A 22,979-nucleotide genomic window follows, 5' to 3' on the forward strand; every position below is an offset into this window, starting at 1 on the left:
ACACTTTTATACAATCACTGATACCAGCACACACTCATCCATACAGCCACTCTCACAATCACACACTCTCACTTATAGCCATTTATATACTCCAACACATATATATACTGCCTTTCACATACGTAGTTACTCACACATGTACCACTGAGATATACATTCACTCAACAACACACCTATACACACACTCACCCACCCATACAGTCCGTCACAGATGCACTCTTGAAACCATGCACACAGTGAATCACCCACTCATGCATCTATGCACAGAGTCACAAACATCCCGCCCACACAAACACTCAGGCACCCACACAGATACTCAGACAACCAATCAATAACCCATATAGTCACTCATGTAGCTATTCACAAACCCATGCAGCCACTAACACACCAACAGAGAGATGGATACAGACATTCACACAGTTTAGTCACTAACCCATGCATTCAGTAAGATAAGTTTAACCACTCACTTATAGTCAGTCACGCACCTACTAAATTATCCATTCAGAAACTTATACACCCACTCATTCCTCAATACACCTTTCCCTACATATACATATTACATATTTAAACTTTACAGAAACACTAAGTCACTGGATGATGTCATCAGTGATGTCACTGACCATGTCATGAGTGATGTAATATGTGATGTCATCAGCAGTGCATTGTGGGGGCGCAAGTTATAGTTAGCTGAACTAACTATAACGGGGGAATTTCTATGGATCGGTACAACTGAAATGTCCAACTAACTATAACGCCCCTGAAACCTATGGTTTTTTCATGGAATATATATATTATCTACTGGTGGTCGCCAGTAGATAGTTATAGTTAGGACCTATTACCCATAGGAAATCCGCAACATTCTATTTGGAATAACTTTGGCGCCGATTGACGAAGCAAGCGGGGGCCGAGAAAAAGAGGGGTCCCAAAACGCATTTTCCCCATGCAATTTCCCAAAGGACCTTTAGCCGCAGCTACAGCCCGAACTGCTGAACAGAATTACACCACATTTGGCAAAGAGGTAGTCCTTGGTTCAGACTCGTGCCTTTTGCTTATTTGGTGTAAATCCGTTCAGTAGTTCCTGAGAAAATGACAGTTAAAGTCATTTATATATCTATGGGCGCAGTGGATCCGCATATCTATCCGTGGACCCTAAGCGCAGCCTACACGCACCCTGCCGTGCACGAGCTGTATCCTAATTGGCTGTCAACAGTGAAAATCAGAAAGTGTTGGCAGCCATCTTGTGCCTCGGTAGGACCGAGGCACAAGAAAACCAAAACAAATGCCGCAAAACGCGAAAAGGGGACAGGGTAGATATACCCTGAACCCCTAGCCCTGCTCACACAAGGACCCCTAAGGCCCCCAATTTTATTTCTTTTAAATCGCGGGATGCGCGTAGGATCCACGCATCCTAGCGATATAACAAAAAAAAGAAACGCGGTCTCCCGCGGTAAATATTTTAATTTGCCCCAAACAAAAGTGTTCCCCCACACTGCCCCGGGGACCGCCACCCCCCGGGGCTCTAATTTAAGATATGCGGGAGGCTCACGGGGCCCCCCGCAGCCCCAGGGACCGCCACCCCCGGCTTTAGAGTATTAAATGGGGGGGCTCTGAGGTCCCCCCAGGGGCCACCACCCCGGGCACTAATTTAATATATGCGGGTGGCTCACGGGGGGCCCCCCCAGCCCCTGTGACCGCCACTCCTGGGGCTCTAATTTGATATATGTGGGGGCTCACGGGCCCCCCGCAGCCCCCGGGACAGCCACCCCCAGGGCTTCTAACAAATGGGTGGGGGGGCTCTCAGGCCCCCCCAGCCCCGGGGACTGCCACCCCCTGGGGGGATCACCAACCCCAGGGCCAGCTCCTGCAGTGTCCCAGGGTACCCACCCCCAGGACACTGCTGTTTGCAATGGCAGGGCTGGAGCCTCGCGGCTCGTCACTTAGACAGTCAATCATATTTCTACTAAATCCTCCATTCAGACACTTATACATCCATCGTCTTCAGGGCAGATTGCTAGATATATATAATACATATTTAAATACCGAACCAAACCATATTCACTGGATGATGTCATCAGTAAAGTCATTTGAGATGTCATCAGTGATGTCATCGGTGATGTCACTGACCATGTCATGAATTATGTAATATGTGACATCATCAGCAGTTGATTGCGGGTGCGGGAGTTATAGTTAGTACAACTAACTATAACAGAGAAATTTCAATGGTTCTGTACGAGTGAAATGTCCAACTAACTATAACACTCCTAAAACCTATGGCTTTTTCTGTGAATATATATACATATATACATCATGTGATCAAGATTGTTGAGACAGTCGAAACACGTCATGGCGGGCATGCTGAGCATTAAAAGGCATGAATAAAGGCACCTTTGTTTTGGCACCAGAATTGGGTTCTACTCTTCGTCATTTATCCAATTGAAAAACGAGTTGGTGGCGCTGCTGGCATCTGGCGAGTTCCTGTTCATATATACATATATCCTACTGGTGGTCGCCGGTAGGTAGTTATAGTTAGAACCTAGTTTCAATAGGAAAAACATTTTTTGATTTGCTAATAACTTTGGCATCGTTTGACGAATCTTCGCAAAATTCTCCCAAACAAAAGTCTATTCAGGTCAGCTCCTATCTGGAAAGTTTGGGGGGGATTCATCAAGCGGGGGCTGAGAAAAAGGGGGGTCCCAAAACGCATTTTCCCCATGTTAATTTCCAAAGGAAATTTTGAGACGGGCTACAGCCCGAACTGCTGAACAGAATTACCCCAAATTTGGCAAAAAGGTAGAGCTTGGTTCAGAAAGTTACTTTTTCATTAAATGGTGTGAATCCATAGTTTTTGAGAAATTCAAATAATGAGAGTCAAAAAATCAATTTCCCATAGGAAACTTTAGCCAAGGCTACAGCCCGAACTGCTCAGCAGAATTGCACCAAATTTGCCAAAAAGGTAGTGCTTGGTTCAGAAAACGACCTTTTTAAAAAATGGTGTAAATCAGTTCAGTAGTTGCTGAGAAAAAATATATATATATATCAATGTCTAGAGGCACGGTGGATCCGCGCACCCTCCCGGCCTCGCGCTTTATTCTGATTGGCTGTCAACACTCCAAACCAGGTAGTGTTGTCAGCCATCTTGTGACTCTGTAGAACCGAGTCACAGGAAAACAGTGAAACAAACGCAAAAAACAAGAAAAGGGGGCAGAGTAGAAACACCCTGACCACTAGGTCCACAAGGTCCTGGGGGTCCCACAAGGAACCCCAGGGCCTAAAAAAGCATTTTTTTAAAACAAAATTGGCCGAATTCATGCTGGGAGCGTGAATCTGGCCGAGAAAATTAAAAAGAGCGAAGCACTGGCTTTTTTGTTTACTTGGCCCTCGGTGGGCGAAGTCCCGGGGGCATTGGTGTCTGAAAAAGGAGGGGGCCCACAAGGCCCCCTCCTGAAGCTTATAGTACCCTTGGGGACCTCTACCTCCCTGGGGCTTTATTACAATTCAGTGTGGGGCCGCACTGACCCCCGCTGCCCTGGGAACAATCACCTCCCCTGGTCTTTAATTAAATATAGTGCAGGGGCCGTGTGGAACCCCACTGCTCCGGGGACTGCCACAGCCCAGGGCTTTAATACAATTCAGTGCGTTGGGCCTCGCGGATCCCCGCAGCCCCGGGTACTACTGTCTCCCCAGGGCTTTACTTTAATACATTGCAGGGGCTGTGCGGCCCCCCCACAGCCCCGGGGTCTGCCATCCTCCAAGGGGCAAATACAATAAATTAATGTTACCCCATGAGTAAGAGGTCCGCCGTGCGTTGCCTCCTGTTCCTCACTCCTGGTACCTACACCCCATAGAGGCCACTGCCAGGCCTTCCCCCTTCTCTCCAGCCCCCCATCTCCCTACGAGACCACAGCACGACCACACAGCAGAAGCGTGCAGAGGGCAAATCAAATGCACATTTGGACCATAACCAGTGGCAGGACCCCAACCCCCACGGACCACCACCACTTCACCTCGGACAAACTTCAACCTCTGAACCCAGGAAGCCAGGACAACAACAATTGTGCACTTGCCTCCTCCAGGACCACCGAAGGCCCTTTCTCTTGCCAGAAATGCTGATTCACCCTTGTCACTGAGAATACCACCCACGCCGCTACTATCAGCCACTCCGCGCCACAGACACCCACCAACAAGGCGAAGCCAACACCTATGGAAAGATGAACTACCTGCTGATCCACACATGCTTACTCTGAAAATATGCCACAGAAATCTGAGACACCTTCACAGCCCATGCTCTGCACACAATTTTCATCACAGAAACTTGACTGAACCCTGCATCCACTCCGGATATTGCCACACCCACCCCACCGATCCAACAGAAACGGCAGAGGCATCACCATAATCTACAAAGAGAACCTTGAATGCTTAACCACCACAGACAACTCCACCCCCTTTGTGGAGCATCTCCACTTCCAAATCTGAGTAACAAAACCACCATTAGAGGCACCCTTGCCTACAGACCACTGGGACCCAGTTCTGACTTCTGCAACGCAGTCCCTGACTTCATTGCCTCTTTCGCCATCGACTCGAATCTGCACAAATTTCTAGGAGCCGTCAACTTTCACCTTGAGAACACTGACTACGCCAAAATGACCGACTAGAAAGCATGGCTAACCTCGGACTCAAGCAGCTTGTCATCGACCCCACCCATAATGCAGGACACCCGCCCGTGCCCATTTTCATCAGCCAGCAACTGGGAAACATACACCCATGCCCAGGAGCTCGCCTTTACCGATCACCACTGAGTTCATTTTGTCTTCTCGGCACCCCGCAACACCTCCACTCCGCTGCCTGCGAAACATGGCACAACTGGTTAAAGGTATCAGAGCAACAATGGACTAATGCTCTTAACTGCTGCCTACCCATCACCACCGAAGACCCAGAACAAGTGGGAGAAAACTTTGCAAACTGGATCACAGCAAACGCAGACGTAGTTGCACTTAGGATACCCACCAACTCCAAGAAATGAACACACCACCCCAACTAGTTCACAGCAGAACTGAAAATTCAGAAACACAAATGTTGACAGAGGAAAGAGATGGTGCACCAGTAAGACCCTGGAGGAACAAAATCGATTAAAAGATGCCCTCAACCATTACCACAACCTCCTGAAAAACACCAAGAAGACTGCCGTAGTCACCTGCATCAGTGACAGCTCCAACAGCAGCAAGGAACTTTTTAACATAGTCAAGGAGTTCAACAACTCATCTGTAACCGAAAGCACCATCACACCATCTCAAGCCCTCTGCAACACCCTTTCGGATTTTTTTAACAACAAAATCAACACTATCTACCAAGACTTCACACCTCAATCCACCATGAGGACATCAACCTCCTCACGCGGTCTGACACCCACCCACACCAGCTCACATAATGGAACACCCTCACCGAGAAGGAAACAGTGTCCATCATGAGATCCATGCACTCTGGAGCTCCACCAGACCCCTGCCCCTCCACAATTTCACCCTTGGCAATCAACCCATCAGCAAAGAACACACAATGGTCCTCAACTCCTTGATCACCACAACACACTTCCCCCAGAAATGGAAACATGCTGATATGAAACCGTTGCTGAAGAAACCATCTGCCGACCCAGGAGAACTCAAGAACTACCGGCCCATCTCCCTGCTACCCTTCTCAGCCAAGGTCATTGAGACAGCTATCAACATCCAGCTAACCAGACATCTGGAGAAAAACAGCCTGCTGGACCCCTCCCAAGCCGACTTCAGAGCAATCCCCAGCACAAAAACAGCTCTAATCTCAGCCACAGATGACATCAGAATGCTGCTAGATCACGGAAAACAGCAGTCCTCGTCCTCCTCAACCTCTCAGTAGCCTAACACCCTACCCCACCACATACTGATCATCAGACTCCACTAGATGGGAATCAACAGAGCAGCCCTCACGTGGTTCGCTTTCTACATCACAGGAAGGACGCAGAAGAGCATCATCTCTCCCTACTGCTCGCTCCTTAACAACATCACCCGGGGTGTACCTCAAGACTCATCCCTTAGACCAACCTTCTTCAATGCATACATGACACCCATGGCCAACATAGTGAGGAGCCACAGACTCAACATCATCTCCTAGGCCGACGACACCCAACTCATCCTCTCCGTGACAAACGACCCAATGACCACCAAAAACATGTTCCAAAGATGCATGAAAGATTTATTTTTATTTATTTTTATTTAATGCGATTTTATATAGCGCAAACTTCACCCGAAGGTGTCAGAGCGCTTTACATAAGAACCAGTTGCGAAACATAAGGACTAAGGATTACATGCATTACATAAAAGATACAAACAGAAAAAAATTGCAAATGTAGAAGATGTAAAGTCACACAAATGGATATACTACGGATGGATATACTCTAAGAGTCACATAGGAATGGTAGACGTTACAAAGGGATACTGCATATACTAGTGATTAGAGTTATCTCTATATACATAGGGAAGAGATAAGAATGGATATACTCCAAGAGTCACATAGGAATGGTAGAGAGTACAAAGATCTACTGAATATACTAGTGATTAGAGTTATCTCTATATACATAGGGAAGGGATACGAATGGATATACTCCAAGAGTCACATAGGAATGGTAGAGAGTACAAAGGTCTACTGCATATACTAGTGATTAGAGTTATCTCTATATACATAGGGAAGGGATACGAATGGATATACTCTAAGAGTCACATAGGAATGGCAGAGAGTACAAAGGTCTACTGCATATACCAGTGATTAGAGTTATCTCTATATACATAGGGAAGGGATACGAATGGATATACTCCAAGAGTCACATAGGAATGGTAGAGAGTACAAAGGTCTACTGCATATACTAGTGATTAGAGTTATCTCTATATACATAAGGAAGGGCTACGGATGGATATACTCTAAGAGTCACATAGGAATGGTAGAGGTTACAAAGGTCTACTGCATATACTAGTGATTAGAGTTATCTCTATATACATAGGGAAGGGATAAGAATGGATATACTCCAAGAGTCACATAGGAATGGTAGAGAGTACAAAGATCTACTGAATATACTAGTGATTAGAGTTATCTCTATATACATAGGGAAGGGATACGAATGGATATACTCCAAGAGTCACATAGGAATGGTAGAGAGTACAAAGGTCTACTGCATATACTAGTGATTAGAGTTATCTCTATATACATAAGGAAGGGATACGAATGGATATACTCTAAGAGTCACATAGGAATGGTAGAGTACAAAGGTCTACTGCATATACTAGTGATTAGAGTTATCTCTATATACATAGGGAAGGGATACGAATGGATATACTCCAAGAGTCACATAGGAATGGTAGAGAGTACAAAGGTCGACTGCATATACTAGTGATTAGAATTATCTCTATATACATAGGGAAGGGATACGAATGGATATGCTTCAAGAGTCACATTGGAATGGTAGAGTACAAGGTCTACTGCATATACTAGTGATTAGAATTATCTCTATATACATAGGGAAGGGATATGAATGGATATACTCTAAGATGTGGCTATCTGGACGAAAAACAAGTGTCTCAAACTCAACACAGACAAGAAAGAAGTTCTCATATTTGGGAAAGGACAGGTCACTCTATGGAACAATGAATGGAGGTCACCTGTGCTGGGCCTTACCCCCAAACCCACCAAACACACCCGCAACCCTGGCATCGTCCTTGACAGCCAGCTAACCATGAGGAAGCAGGTCAGCGGCGTCTCCTCTGCTTGCTTCCTCACCCTTCGATACTCAGGAAGGTCCTTCAGATGGCTCCCACCCAACACCAAGGGAACTGTCACAAGTTCTCTTCACTAGCAGACTCGACTATGGCAACTCCCTGTATGTAGGAATCACTGTCTCTTGAGGAAACTCCAGACCATCGAGAACACAGCAGCCAGACTCATTCTTGACCTCCCCAGACAGACGCACATTACCCCTCACCTCAGGAAACTCCATTGGCTGTCAGTCGCGCAAAGACGTCAGTTCAAGCTTCTCATCCACGGTTACAAGGCACTGCACAACGAAGAACCAGCGTACCTCAGCAAATAAGTGAATTTCCACAAATTTACTAGTGACCTCCGTTCCAGATCCCTCTCCCTAGCAGCTATCCAGTGCATCCGCCGGCAAACAGTGGAGGCTGCTCCTTCTCCCACCCAGTGTCTAAGACCTGAAACACCCTCCCCTTGCACCTCAGATCAGCACCGTCGCTTCAACAGTTCACAAAGGACCTCAAGACCTGGAGGTTCAACTAATAGGAACAGGCAGCGTGTACCCGCAGCTGGACCCCACAGCGCCTCAAGACCCTCACAGGTGAAGCAGCCATGCTACATACATGCCAACACTTTAGAAGAGTAAAGTGGAAGATGTAACAGAAATATTGGGAGACTGTATTTCTCCTATTGACTTCTACTGATGCCTGAATCAGGTCTGTTGGAATGCAGTGGCGGCTGGTGACATTTGAAAGTGGTGGGCGTAAACTTATAATCGTACTGCACCGTAGCGAGCGAGCGTAGCGAGCGAGCCCGAACCCCCTAAGGAGGGTTCGGGGGATTTCCCCCCTAGAAAATTTTGAAAAAATAGTGGAATAATGGTGCATTTTCAAGCAAATTTGAGCAAGCAGGAAGGTTAATAAAGGTTATCTATGGGTCCAGCAGGCAGGTCTGCGTGGGGCTTGCTTTTGTGACTGGTGGCCTGCTTCTAATCTCCTCCTTAATCACTGCAGGGGCCTGATGGGAGCATGTAGGCTTTACTGCTTGTTGCAGATTGGTGATCACATGGACTAACAGTTAAGGAAGTCATTTAAGGAGCAGAGGGAAACGATGGGGGAATATGAATTTTGTGGCACAGAAGACAATTGTGGTCAATGAAAAATGAAAGTGGAACAGAAGTAGGAAACCTAGTGAAGAGGAGGGTAGGATATATGAGAAAAGAGACAAGAGCAAGACAGAGAGAGTGTTGGAGACGGAGCACAGCACACACCAGAGACAGACACATACTGTGTGGCAAGTACACACATCAGAGGTGCAGCACACACCTGGGACACACACTGCCAGGCACACACACAAGCACAGCACACAACAGGGACAGACACATGCTCTCTGCCAAGTACACACTGGGGACAGACAGACACTGACACACATACACACTGCCAAGCACACACATCAGAGGAGTAGCACACACCAGGGACAGTCACACACTCTTTGCCAAGTAAACACATCAGACATGCAGCACACAACCACTGCCAAACTTACACACACACATTAGAGGCGCGCAGGACACCCCAGGGACCGACACACACACTCTCTGCCAAGTGCACCCATGGACAGACACACACACACACTCTCTGCCAAGCACACATCAGGGACAGACACACACACAGTACTCTGCCAAGCACACACATCAGAGGCATAGCAGTAGCACACACCAGGGACAGACACACACTCTTCTCTCTGCCAAGTACACACATCAGAGGCGCAGCACACACCGGGGACAGACGCACACTGCCAAGTACACACACACACATTGGAGGCGCGCAGGACACCCCAGGCACAGACACACACACTCTCTGCCAAGTGCACCCAGGGACAGACACACACACACACTCTCTGCCCAGCACACATCAGGGACAGACACACGCTGCCAAGTACACACACACACATTAGAGGCACGCAGGACACCCCAGGGACAGACACACACACTCTCTGCCAAGTGCACCCAGGGACAGACACACACACACTCTCTGCCAAGCACACATCAGGGACAGACACACACACACACACACACAGTACTCTGCCAAGCACACACATCAGAGGCGTAGCAGTAGCACACACCAGGGACAGACACACACTCTTCTCTCTGCCAAGTACACACATCAGAGGCGCAGCACACACCGGGGACAGACGCACACTGCCAAGTACACACACACACATTAGAGGCGCGCAGGACACCCCAGGGACAGACACACACACTCTCTGCCAAGTGCACCCAGGGACAGACACACACACACACTCTGCCAAGCACACATCAGGGACAGACACACGCTGCCAAGTACACACACACACATTAGAGGCACGCAGAACACCCCAGGGACAGACACACACACTGTCTGCCAAGTGCACGCAGGGACAGACAAACACACACTCTCTGCCAAGCACACATCAGGGACAGACACACACACAGTACTCTGCCAAGCACACACATCAGAGGCGTAGCAGTAGCACACACCAGGGACAGACATACACTCTTCTCTCTGCCAAGTACACACATCAGAGGCGCAGCACACACCGGGGACAGACGCACACTGCCAAGTACACACACACACATTAGAGGCGCGCAGGACACCCCAGGGACAGACACACACACTCTCTGCCAAGTGCACCCAGGGACAGACACACACACACTCTGCACTTATACCCCTACACTGCCCCAGGACAGAGACCCGGGGCGCTGCGGCCTGGGGCAGACAAGAGGGCTCTGTCCCTGGCATAGGGAGCGATTCACTAATCACCAGCTCTGGGGCCCCAAGACTCTTAAGGGCCCTTGTTGGGGCCGAATATCACATTTACAGGTCACAAAGGCCGCGGCGCCCTATAAACACCCCACTTCCAGCAAAAGCTGGATGAGGCAAAGGGCAAAGGCTGCAATTAGGGGTGATGCGTCAGATGGCCAGATGCCTTGGGTTGTAGAGGGCATTAATTTGTACTGGCTGTTCTGCATGAACCAACTCTCCTGTGAGGCATCAGGAAAGCAGGCAATTATGCAAGCCATGGGGTTAGCAGAGTAATCAAGAGGCTGCACTTGAGTGATATTAATAATACAAGGGCCTGTTGTTCATGAATGGATGGATGCACAGGGCACCTTAACAGAACAAGCTCCTCCCCATGGGGATCTCGGTTTACCAAAGGCACAAAACATCGGAAGGTTTCCAAAGACTACTCCACACACAGCCTCATAAGAAAGATTTAAAGAACATGAGAGAAAAGGAGCGAGAAAGTAAACACACATCAAGTAAGACTGAAGGAAAGAAACTTTATTAAGGCTCCGCATGGGTGCTCACGTGCCGCAGAGTGTCGCAAGCAGCACAAAGCATTGCACCAATAAACGTACCCTTCTAAAAACCTGCAGATGCAGCGCAAAACTGGACAGTGACACACAAGCGCCCGCACCGCTCTAGTAAATAACTGGTCTAGCCAAATAATAGGTAAAAGCATTTTTAGTGGCCGATTTGACAAAGCCTACTTCAGCTGAGCCCATATTCCATGATTTAAACATACATTCTGGAATGTGGAGCCCTCCGCTCCGGAGAGAAAATTAGAGCAATACAACAGAATTTATTGTGCACACTACACATCCCCATATGATAGTGAATAGAAGCACGGACAACTAGGTTTGGAAAAAAATCAGCACACAATTACCAGATAATTGTCCTATATTACAAACTGTAGCTACAGTAAACAATAACATTACAAAGAAAAATATATATTGGAATACAGAGTGGACGCACCGCCACTGCACAGTAGGTTCTTCTTTGGATGTGTGTCTGGAGCTTTTCCCTCACCCACAAATAAGACAAAAACATGTCAGTGAAGCCTTGGCTGCATACATTGCATGCGTTAATGGATATTCTATGTATTTATGAATGGGTGGGAAAATATTTTATTCTCTCTGAAAACTCATACCATTTCGTGTTATTTCAAGGTGCCGTTCTCTGATTGTACACTGTGAAGCCACTCGTATTTACATCGTTAGCTCTCTGAACTGGTACTATCAGACCCAACTCTAAAATGCTTTTAGGCAAAACCAATAACCATAAAACGTTAACGTTCCTAAATGGCACGTCTGTCTTGCTTTCAATCTGCTGTTTTCTTATGCGCCCATAGTAACTCACTCTTCCAGGAAATGCATAAGCTTAATCTAAACAAATAAATAAATACAGCAAATACATCAAAAAACGGCGATAGAGCATAAACTTATAGAGGAGGTAAACTAATGTTAATTTAAAAATGCACGTCCTTGAAGTGTTGGGTGCACTATAGATTCACGGCCGTTTCTGATGAACAAACAATCTCCTTTGAAGGAGATTCACACCTGACCCTTGAGCACTGCATCAAATCCTTGTCAGTATTCAGGAAATGTCCCTGGCGGCTTCCTCGCCAACGCTTTACTGCTGAGGCAGGTTTTAAACCATTTAGCCGGTGCATGTGAGGGCCGAGAAACTGGCAGGTTTTACAGAAGTAAAAGGTTGCTGATTGAATATAAAAGCTTTTGTGCCGTTAATACAAATTGTGCCAGTGAACTGTAGGCGCATGGAACTCGTGACATCATTAGTGACCTTCGATTCAGCAGTAATTGAAGATTTGTGATCTAACATTTGACCAGTGTGATGACCTTCGATTCTGGCCCTGTCTGTTAATGAGCCACTTGTTTAATAACCAGCAGCTGGTGTCATCTTTGACTTTGCTAAGTGCACTGTCAGACGTACTGCGTGCTACTCTGACTGCTATGAAGGAATTCATATCCAAAGGCCTCATCGCCCCTTAAGTGCATACCTTACAATAAATGCAGCATAAATAAAGCCCATCAGAGATGTGTTTAATAGAGTATTAGGCTTTGATAACATATGTTCATTATTGTTTTCCGGACTTTGATATAGCGCGAACTTGACCCGAAGGTGTCAGCACTGTCTGACTGACGAGGAACGAACGATGAGGAAGATAAGCTAGCCTAGCATAGCACTGACTGGCTGTGACTGGTTAACTTAGGGGTGGCACTGGCACTGGCAGAGGTCAGAGGAGGCCTGGCTTGGCACAGTAAAAATAAAAAACGTACGTGAGTCGCGGTGGTGGTGGTGACCGTGACGTCGACTATCTGGAACTTCTCCGGTGGTCTGCTCCTCGATGTCTTCCATTCCGACCGACACAGCAGCAGTAGACAGGAGGATTTACACAAAGCACCAGGCGGTCCGGACCATCCGTAGTAGATTGTAGGCACGCAGGCAGGCAGGCACACAACAACAACGACGACGAGTGATCACTTCTTCTACTTTCAGTTTCACTCTTAGCTGTTCCGACACTGACAGCGTATGGCCAATCACCTGGACATGGCTGGATATAGCCATATGTGATTGGCCATACTAGTGCGGCCCTCAGCAAATCAGCCAACACCCACGCGCGGCACCATCCTGCTGCAGTAGCCAATCCTGGTGCAGCGTTAACAGCGCCACTGCGCCAGGATTGGCTACGAGCAGCCTACTATCTGCCCATATTGTGCCCGGGGCCCCGGGTCCCTGCCTGTGTCTGTGGGTGATATGGGGGGGGGGAGGGAAGGTGTACCACTGTACGCATGCGCGGGCCAGTCTCAATATTGCCTACTCCTGGATTTTACATGCGCAGTGTGTGTCAGTGTCATACGCTACTATTGTGCTCTCTGGCTGCCTGTGCGCTGTCACTCTCTGCCGCAGCCCCGCCCCCCCACGGCCCACTTCCGATTCTGTCGGGCTTGTCCCGGCGCCAGTAGCACGCTTCAGTCAGCGCGCACCGCGGCGCTCAGATTTATTTTAAAAAAAAACATTTTTTAATGCATGTTGGCACTGCAGTGCGGTCGTCCATGGCAAGTGGGGCAACGCCCCAACGCCCCCAATGGACGCGCCGCCGCATGTATGGGACTACTTTCAAGTGCGCTGCTGCAGGATCGCATATGGGAAATGGAAATATATGTTTTTCCTCCCCTGTCAAGAAGGAGCATAGAGAAAGCCCTACGGCAGGTAGAAAGAGCGTGACAAATGTTGTCATTCACCTGCAGGACCAGATTACTGGCATTGCATACTCCTAGTCCCACAAAATCAGTCCCTGTCTGCTGTAGCCCGAGGAGGAATAGGGTTTTTCTATGCAGGGAGGCGGGAGACTAACCTTGAAATCGGTAATCCCCCGCCTTAATTTGAAGGCTTTTGTTATGGTATTGTATTGTATGGTGCTTGTTATACAAATTCTGATTGAATGATTTATTTATTTTTGTTGCAGATTTATATCGTGCAAACTCGACCCCAAGATATCACAGCGCTTTACATGAGCACCAGTTACGTTACACAAGCAGACATTTAATTTTTTTGTAGGCACAGGGGAAATTAAGCGATTTGCCCAGAATCGCAGGCTGTTGAGCCGACGCTGATGCTCGAACCTGTCCCCCAGTTCTAAAGTTGGCCGTTCTGGCCGTTATGCCACACCCTCTCCCCTGTGATTCCAGGCAAAAACATTTACTCTGCCTGTACCTAAAATAAATAAATGAATAAATAAATGTGGCCTCGTGTAATGTAAGTAGTGCTTATCTAAAGCGCCCTGATACGAATGTACGTGATATAAAGTCTGCATGAAGACCTTGCAGCTCGCACACTCTGGGGGGGATTCAGTTTCGTTTTGTATCTGATGCACTTTCAACCTCTGTAATTACCAGCAGCTGTGCTGTCTATATTCAAACACCTGTAACTTCCATGTACAAAATATTTCTCCTCTAAAGCGCTTTAGCACCTCTGGGTAATGTCCGCTTTATATAAAAATAAAATAAATCCATAAATAGCAGCAGGGCCTCTGGAAGAGGGCACGAGATGCCATCTCCGATTAGCGCATGCGCAGACCACCGCAGAGGGAGGCAGAGCAGCACCTTGGATAAGTGCATCCAGATCTAGGCATGCGCAGAACATCACCGAGGGAGGGGTCTACACCCTGGATATGAGCGGGATAGGAGCGCGAGGGATCCGCGGGATCTGGGCATGCGCAGTACAGTCGGACTAAGGGCAGTTAATCTGGGCATGCGCAATATGATAGTATTACATACCGTGCACATGCGCAGTACAGACAATTGGGATTCTGTCCCTTGGCGCGCACAGCCCTGGGTGGGTAGTATGCCGTGTTGTGCGCATGCGCAGTGCAGTTAAGCGTCGCCCATGATCTGTTCACAATCAGACCTTTTCCCGCACGAGATCACGAGAGGAGGGATCCACCGCCCCCCCCCCCTGGAGAGGAGGGACCGAGGAGGTGAGTCTGAGGGAGATCAGGGCCCATCACTGACGTCACTACTGACCCCCCACCAGCCCTGCTGACGTCACTACTGACCCCCCAGCCCTGCTGACGTCACTACTGACCCCCCCACCAGCCCTGCTGACGTCACTACTGACCCTCACCAGCCCTGCTGACGTCACTACTGACTCCCCAGCCATGCTGACCCATTACTGACCCCTACAAGCCCTGCTGCCCCCATTACTGACCCCCACCAGCCCTGCTGACGTCACTACTGACCCCCCACAAGCCCTGCTGACGTCACTACTGACCCCCACCAGCCCTGCTGACGTCACTACTGACCCCCACCAGCCCTGCTGACCCCATCACTGACCTCCGACCAGCCCTGCTGACCCCACTACTGACCCCCACCAGCCCTGCTGATGTCACTACTGACCCCCACCAGTCCTGCTGCCCCCATTACTGACCCCCACCAGCCCTGCTGACCCATTACTGACCCCTACAAGCCCTGCTGCCCCCATTACTGACCCCTCACCAGCCCTGCTACCCCCTCTACTGACCCCCACCAGCCCTGCTACCCCCTCTACTGACCCCCACCAGCCCTGCTGATGTCACTACTGACCCCGACCAGCCCTGCTGACGTCACTACTGACCCCCACCAGCCCTGCTGACCCCACTACTGACCCCCACCAGCCCTGCTGACCCCACTACTGACCCCCACCAGCCCTGCTGACGTCACTACTGACCCCTACAAGCCCTGCTGCCCCATTACTGACCCCCTACCAGCCCTGCTACCCCCTCTACTGACCCCCACCAGCCCTGCTGATGTCACTACTGACCCCGACCAGCCCTGCTGACGTCACTACTGACCCCCACCAGCCCTGCTGACGTCACTACTGACCCCCACCAGCCCTGCTGACCCCACTACTGACCCCCACCAGCCCTGCTGACCCCACTACTGACCCCCACCAGCCCTGCTGACATCACTACTGACCCCTACAAGCCTTGCTGCCCCCATTACTGACCCCCACCAGCCCTGCTGATGTCACTACTGACCTCCACCAGCCCTGCTGACGTCACTACTGACCCCCACCAGCCCTGCTGACGTCACTACTGACCCCTACAAGCCCTGCTGCCCCCATTACTGACCCCCACCAGCCCTGCGGCCCCATTACTGACCCCCACCAGCCCTGCTGCCCCATTACTGACCCCCACCAGCCCTGCTGACCCATTACTGACCCCCACCAGCCCTGCGGCCCCCATTACTGACCCCCACCAGTCCTGCGGCCCCATTACTGACCCCCATCAGCCCTGCTGACTCCATTACTGACCCCCCACCAGCCCTGCTGACGTACCTACTGACCCCCACCAGCCCTGCTGACGTCACTACTGACCACCACCAGCCCTGCTGACGTCACTACTGACCCCCACCAGCCCTGCTGACTTCACTACTGACCCCCACCAGCCCTGCTGACGTCACTACTGACCCCCACCAGCCCTGCTGACGTCACTACTGACCCCCTCCCTGCTGACCCCATTACTGACCCCCACCAGCCCTGCTGCCCCATTACTGACCCCTACAAGCCCTGCGGCCCCATTACTGACCCCCACCAGCCCTGCGGCCCCATTACTGACCCCCACCAGCCCTGCGGCCCCATTACTGACCCCCAGCCCTGCTGCCCCATTACTGACCCCCCACCAGCCCTGCTAACGTCACGGCTGATCCCACCAGCCCTGCTGACGTCACTACTGACCCCCAGCCCTGCTGCCCCATTACTGACCCCCCACCAGCCCTGCGGCCCCATTACTGACCCCACCAGCCCTGCGGCCCCATTACTGACCCCACCAGCCCTGCGGCCCCATTACTGACCCCCATCAGCCCTGCTGCCCCATTACTGACCCCTACAAGCCCTGCGACCCCATTACTGACCCCCACCAGCCCTGCTGCCCCATTACTGACCCCCATCAGCCCTGCTGCCCCATTACTGACCCCTACAAGCCCTGCTGCCCCATTACTGACCCCCACCAGCCCTGCTGACCCATTACTTACCCCCCAGCCCTGCTGCCCCATTACTGACCCCCACCAGCCCTGCTGCCCCATTACTGACCCCTACAAGCCCTGCTGCCCCATTACTGACCCCTACAAGCCCTGCTGCCCCATTACTGACCCCCACCAGCCCTGCTGCCCCATTACTGACCCCCACCAGCCCTGCTGCCCCATTACTGACCCCCCACCAGCCCTGCGGCCCCATTACTGACCCCACCAGCCCTGCGGCCCCATTACTGACCCCCACCAGCCCTGCTGCCCCATTACTGACCCCCATCAGCCCTGCTGCCCCATTACTGACCCCTACAAGCCCTGCGGCCCTATTACTGACCCCCACCAGCCCTGCTGCCCCATTACTGACCCCCATCAGCCCTGCTGCCCCATTACTGACCCCTACAAGCCCTGCTGCCCCATTACTGACCCCCACCAGCCCTGCTGACCCATTACTTACCCCCCAGCCCTGCTGCCCCATTACTGACCCCCACCAGCCCTGCTGCCCCATTACTGACCCCTACAAGCCCTGCTGCCCCATTACTGACCCCTACAAGCCCTGCTGCCCCATTACTGACCCTCACCAGCCATGCTGCCCCATTACTGACCCCCACCAGCCCTGCTGCCCCATTACTGACCCCTACAAGCCCTGCTGCCCCATTACTGACCCCCGACCAGCCCTGCTGCCCCCATTACTGACCCCCGACCAGCCCTGTTGCCCCATTACTGACCCCCCAGCCCTGCTGCCCTATTACTGACCCCCACCAGCCCTGCTGCCCCATTACTGACCCCCCACAAACGCTGCTACCCCCTACTAGCCCTGCTACCCCATTACTGAGCCCGACCAGCCCTCCTGCTTAAATGTACAATGTTTTCTGTGAAGACTATCAAAGAGGGTATTCAATATACCAGGAGAAAGAGGGTCTAAGGGATGGTTTAACGACCCAACAGTACTACTATCCCTAAGAACAGTTACTTCAACAAAAGGTAGCAAGGGGTCAAAGGCAAACACAAACTAAGTTAAATCCCTACACAGTGACTGAAAAGAGAAAGGGAATGAACTACTGGTGTGTGTGGTGCGAATCACACATAGGGTCTCCAATCTCTTGAGAGAAGATTCCCATCAGTCACCACTCGGATCCGCCCTTCATCATCTGGGATCCTTCAACCTCAGAGATAAAATCTGGGACCCACAGTGGACTGGCAGAAGTTGAAAGCCTAATCCTACCTGTGGTGTCCAGTGTGAGGGGAACACTAGATGTATTGTGGTGACTAAAAGCAGTGCTGAACAAGTGAAGTTGTGAAAAGAATTATAAAATTAGGTAGAGAAGTGAAAAAATTATTTATTAGAGTTCACTTCAATCCTAAAATTAAAACTACGTGCGTAGCGGTTTAAACAAATAACCACTGATGGAAATGAGAGGTCGACATGTTTCTGCAGACTGATAAGATCCACGTGGTATCTAGCTGCTTCCTCAGGACCATAACGCTACTGCTTTACAAAAAATTAGTGGGAAAAGGAGAGAAATAAACAGATATCACCTGAGATCCAGTGATACCGTCCTTCTCCTGACTGTGTAGTTCAATGCCAGGAATGAATCCATTCACGATGAGACACACATGAAGGGAAGAAACAAAGTACATATCAAATTGAATATAGAGCCCTGTGTTGAAACACATCTTTCTAACACAAATTGATCTCTTATATAGCAGAAGTGTAGTACTCTACATGTACATATCATACACCACTGTCCATAGCAACATGCTCATGGCTGCTCACTTACCAAATTGGCAGGAGAGAGAAGTCCCACTTCACCTGGCTACAGCGCAGGTAAAACAGGGCACCGCTCTAAAGTAGCGAAAGAAATAAATGAAAAGGAAAATTAGGACACACAAGGTGTCACGATATTCTAGCAACAATTGTAGGCCACAAATCCATTTGAGGAGAATGCACCAACAGTCATTTCACAAGTACTGCCATATCGTAGTATAAGCATAACTTATTGTTTCAGCGTCTTAGCTCTAGTAATAGTAAAGAACCAGTTGCTGCATAGGTATTCTGAACAAAGCCTTGACAGCCCGAGTTCCTCTGCTGCTGTTTGCCAGAAAACGCTTGTTAAAGAAAGTCAAGGTCTCAAAAAACAATCCGACCCACAGAGGATTAAAGTCGGAGTCGATTGGTCACAAATAATCGGTTTTGCAAGAAACCGTCTACAAAAGCCATAAGTTCGGTAAACTGGGCATGCAGGGTGTATCGTATTCAGGAGGAGGTGGCAGAAGGGCAGCTCTCCGTACATCGTGAGAGAAGGATGTCACTCTCAAGGCCACTACTAACGGCGCGCTCGAACGCTACCCAGTTCATTCCCTTTCTCTTTTCAGTCACTGTGTAGGGATTTAACTTAGTTTGTGTTTGCCTTTGACCCCTTGCTACCTTTTGTTGAAGTATCAAAGAGGGTACCCCGGTGCTGTTGATAACATCATCAACCCTTATTGCTATGTTGGGCCTCAATGTGATTGGTTGTTGTAGATGGAATTCCAAAACTGATGGCTTCTCTGTCATACTATGTGCCAATCTATTGAAGTTGTGAAAAGCATAATATGTGTATGTGTAAAGTGCACAGTGTTAGACCTGGCCTCTTTTGGTGTGTTCCCCTGTTTTTTTGCATTCTGACATCCTGGTTCTTTCTCTGTTTTTGCTGGTTTGGTGTCTATGGGCACTTTTTCACTGCTGTCCAGTGTTAAAGTGCAAGTGCTCCTATTGTAAATTGTGTTATGGATTGGTGTTTCCATGATTGTCATATTTGATTTACTAGTAAGTCCGTAGTACAGTATACTGTGTGTGCCAAGGGCCTGTAAATCAAATGATGAGGGTGGGCCTGCAGCACTGATTGTGCCGCCCACACCAGCAGCATTTTAAAGGTGTCGCAGACCTGCCACTGCAGTGTATGCCCTCAGTTGTGACTGCCAGATCGACTTGGCAGGGCACCCACTTGCCAAGCCCTAACCATCCATATTATTGCATGTAAGGCACCCCTAAGGTAGGCCCAAGGTACCCCTCTGGGCAGGGTACAGTGTATTTGAAAAGTAGTACATGTCCTGGTGTGTGTGACATGTCCTGATGGTGAACTACAGCGTAATTAGTTTTTAGATCTCGCTGGCGTCGAAGCGCGAAGCACTGTCGCCTGCGATACTTATTGTCGATGTGTAAGTAGCGAAGTGGGACAGGAGAGGTGCACAAGCTTAATAAACCCATTGCAGACAATGGCTGTGACCGCGCACTTTAGGAGACACGCGCTGTGAACGCGTGCGCTTTAGGAGACACACGCTGTGAACGCGCACGTCTCTTCTCGCGCTCTCCCACACTTTCACTTTCACAGCTCGTATCTCCTGCAGCACGCGGTCACAGCCTTTGTCTACAATGGTTTTAGTAAGCTCGTCAGCAATGCGTCCCCGGACTCCGATAATACCCCCTATCATTGCCCCCACTACTCGGTGGCAGAACTTGTTCTATATTGTGAGTATGAGGAGGTATACAGGTGTAATACATACGCTATACCAGCTTGGTTCACGTAAGCTAAGGAAAGCATGCAATGCTGTTGCTTGTTTTTAAAATGCATTTGAAACATTGCCATGGCTAAGACAATGCACAGCATCAATGTAAGATTGCTGAATTAAATGGGACTATTATGGCGCTCGATTTGGGATAAGAGGGAGACTGAGTTCACCCAGAGAATAATTAGAGACTGTCTCAAATTAGATTCCCTTGGTTGAGCTACATTATTTACTGGTGTAGTATCTTGTTTGATTTTAACATTCTAAATAAGTCAGAATACGCAATTCCCTTTACAAAGAAAGAAATCAAAGACTCGTTCTTATTATATAAAAGGGAAGAGCGACTAAATCTAATCAGGCTCCAAAAAACTTTTATTTTTTATACACAACTCGGACTCAAAAATGGGTTCCAGGCATACTTAACGGAGGTGTCAAGACCCTCACACCGTTTTGTTTTGATACGTCTGAGGCTGGGGACCGCCCATCATTTAGGGCCAGATGTAGGTAAATCTATTTTACCGACACTTAAATACCGAATTTTACCGATTCGGTATTTAAGAGTCGGTAAAATAGATGTACCGAGATGTAGGTAAATCCAGATGTGGATTTACCGATTCTTTAAAAGTCGGTATTTACCGATTCGGTAAATACCGACTGGTAATGCTCCATTCATTCCTATGGGCTTTGAAGCCCATAGGAATGAATGGGGCATTACAGGTCGGTATTTACCGATCGGTAAATACAGATTTTTGGCAAGGGTGCAGGGGGTGTCACTTTGACACCCTCTAGCACCCCCAAAAAAGGTTCGGGGGCCATATGGCAGGCATACCTGCCCTAAGGGCAGGTCTGCCTGTCATATGGCACAGGTGTGCATGCACACATTTGCATGCTCACCTGAATCGGTATTTCACCATCAAATTAAATTTGATGGTAAAATACCGATTTCTTAGGCCTTGTGGGACTCATCAGAGTCCCACCTACATATCGATTTTACAGAATCTGTAAATTTACCGTTCTGTAAATTTACCGACCGGTATATTTACAGATTCTGTAAAATTACAGATCGGTAAATTTACAGAACGGTAAAATTACCGATTCTGCCCCCTACATCTCAAATTCCTTTTACCGGTCGGTAACGGCCGAATTCGGCCGTTACCGACCGGTAAAACCCTACCTACATCTGGCCCTTAGTATCCTTCCCAGAGATAGGAGAAAGGTCTTCTACGAAATGTCCTTGTGACAATATTTCCAACCAGAGTTGTTGTCATTTTTTATTATTTTGTACATTTTATTCCTCCCTTAGGAAATTTTACCTTAAGCCTATCTTTTTAAAATATAACGTACGTAAAACAGTGGATGCAATGAATTTATTGTGTGCTCTTGAGAATACAGATATTTGTTTCCGGGTTGCACTATTTTTATTAAAATGTAGAGCAGCCATGAAATCAATAGTATTATAACAATTTATTGCCTGGAAATGAATGAAATGAATGATTAGATAAATATGCCATCTGTAAAATATTAATAATCCTGTATTTTATGATCCTGTGTAATTGCATGTATATTTCTTTGTCGCTTTTATGGTTGTACTATGCAAATGGAATAAAGCTTTCTGAACCGAACCGAAATGGGACACAAATTATTGGCATCGGAAGGATGAGAAGTCGAGATTGCCATCTCAGACATAATCTTGTGTCTTGCAAGTCGCGACAGATGGCAATAGGGAGCGCTTAACTTGCACGGCCTTAAGCAGATGTACTTCTCACAACAAAGACCAATCAAGCGTTGCGGGGAGCAAGAATACACTGTAAAATAATTAAACAAAACAGGCCTGCTGTTGTCAATACAGAACGTGACGCAAGCACACGAAACTTGGTAGATGCTAAGTTCGCTCTTACGCTTCACCACTTGTCTCTTCGGAAGTGATGATGTTTGGAAACTGACTCACTCTTTGTAATCTCGAGGATGCTTCCTTCTTCAATCAATCGTCGATGAAATAATTACTAGCTTTATGTTGGGAGCATTCAAGAACACACAAATTCAGCCCCTACAATACTGTTCATCCCCCGAGGTTTGTGTTGGCCAGTATCACACGTATCGCTCGTAAAGAAAAGGTTACCCCTTCCCGTTGAGTCCAGTTTGCACCAGACATGGAATATTGACTCAAAAGGGAACTGCGTCACAAGGTCACACCTGCTCCTGGTAAAGTGGTATAACAAAGCTAAATCTTCTACACGTACCCGTCTGAATGGGTCTGTTATGTTTGACACGTAGTGTGAAATCTCAGCTTGAGACTGATTTTGGAGAAGTCAGCAGTAAT

General features: G+C 48.8%; 1 protein-coding gene across 1 annotated transcript in view; it reads left to right on the forward strand.

Annotated features, from left to right (window-relative positions):
- Window positions 1-14,956: 14,956 nt before the first annotated feature.
- The window catches only part of LOC144807665 (uncharacterized), a 79,324-nt gene continuing 71,301 nt past the window's right edge, over window positions 14,957-22,979 (forward strand). Inside the window, exon 1 of the mRNA XM_078673297.1 lies at window positions 14,957-15,087. The gene's annotated coding sequence lies outside the window, so the exon portion shown is untranslated. The remainder of the gene's footprint in view (window positions 15,088-22,979) is intronic.

This window comes from Lissotriton helveticus, chromosome 1_2, assembly GCF_964261635.1.
Source record: "Lissotriton helveticus chromosome 1_2, aLisHel1.1, whole genome shotgun sequence".
Taxonomy (NCBI): Eukaryota; Metazoa; Chordata; class Amphibia; order Caudata; family Salamandridae; genus Lissotriton; species Lissotriton helveticus.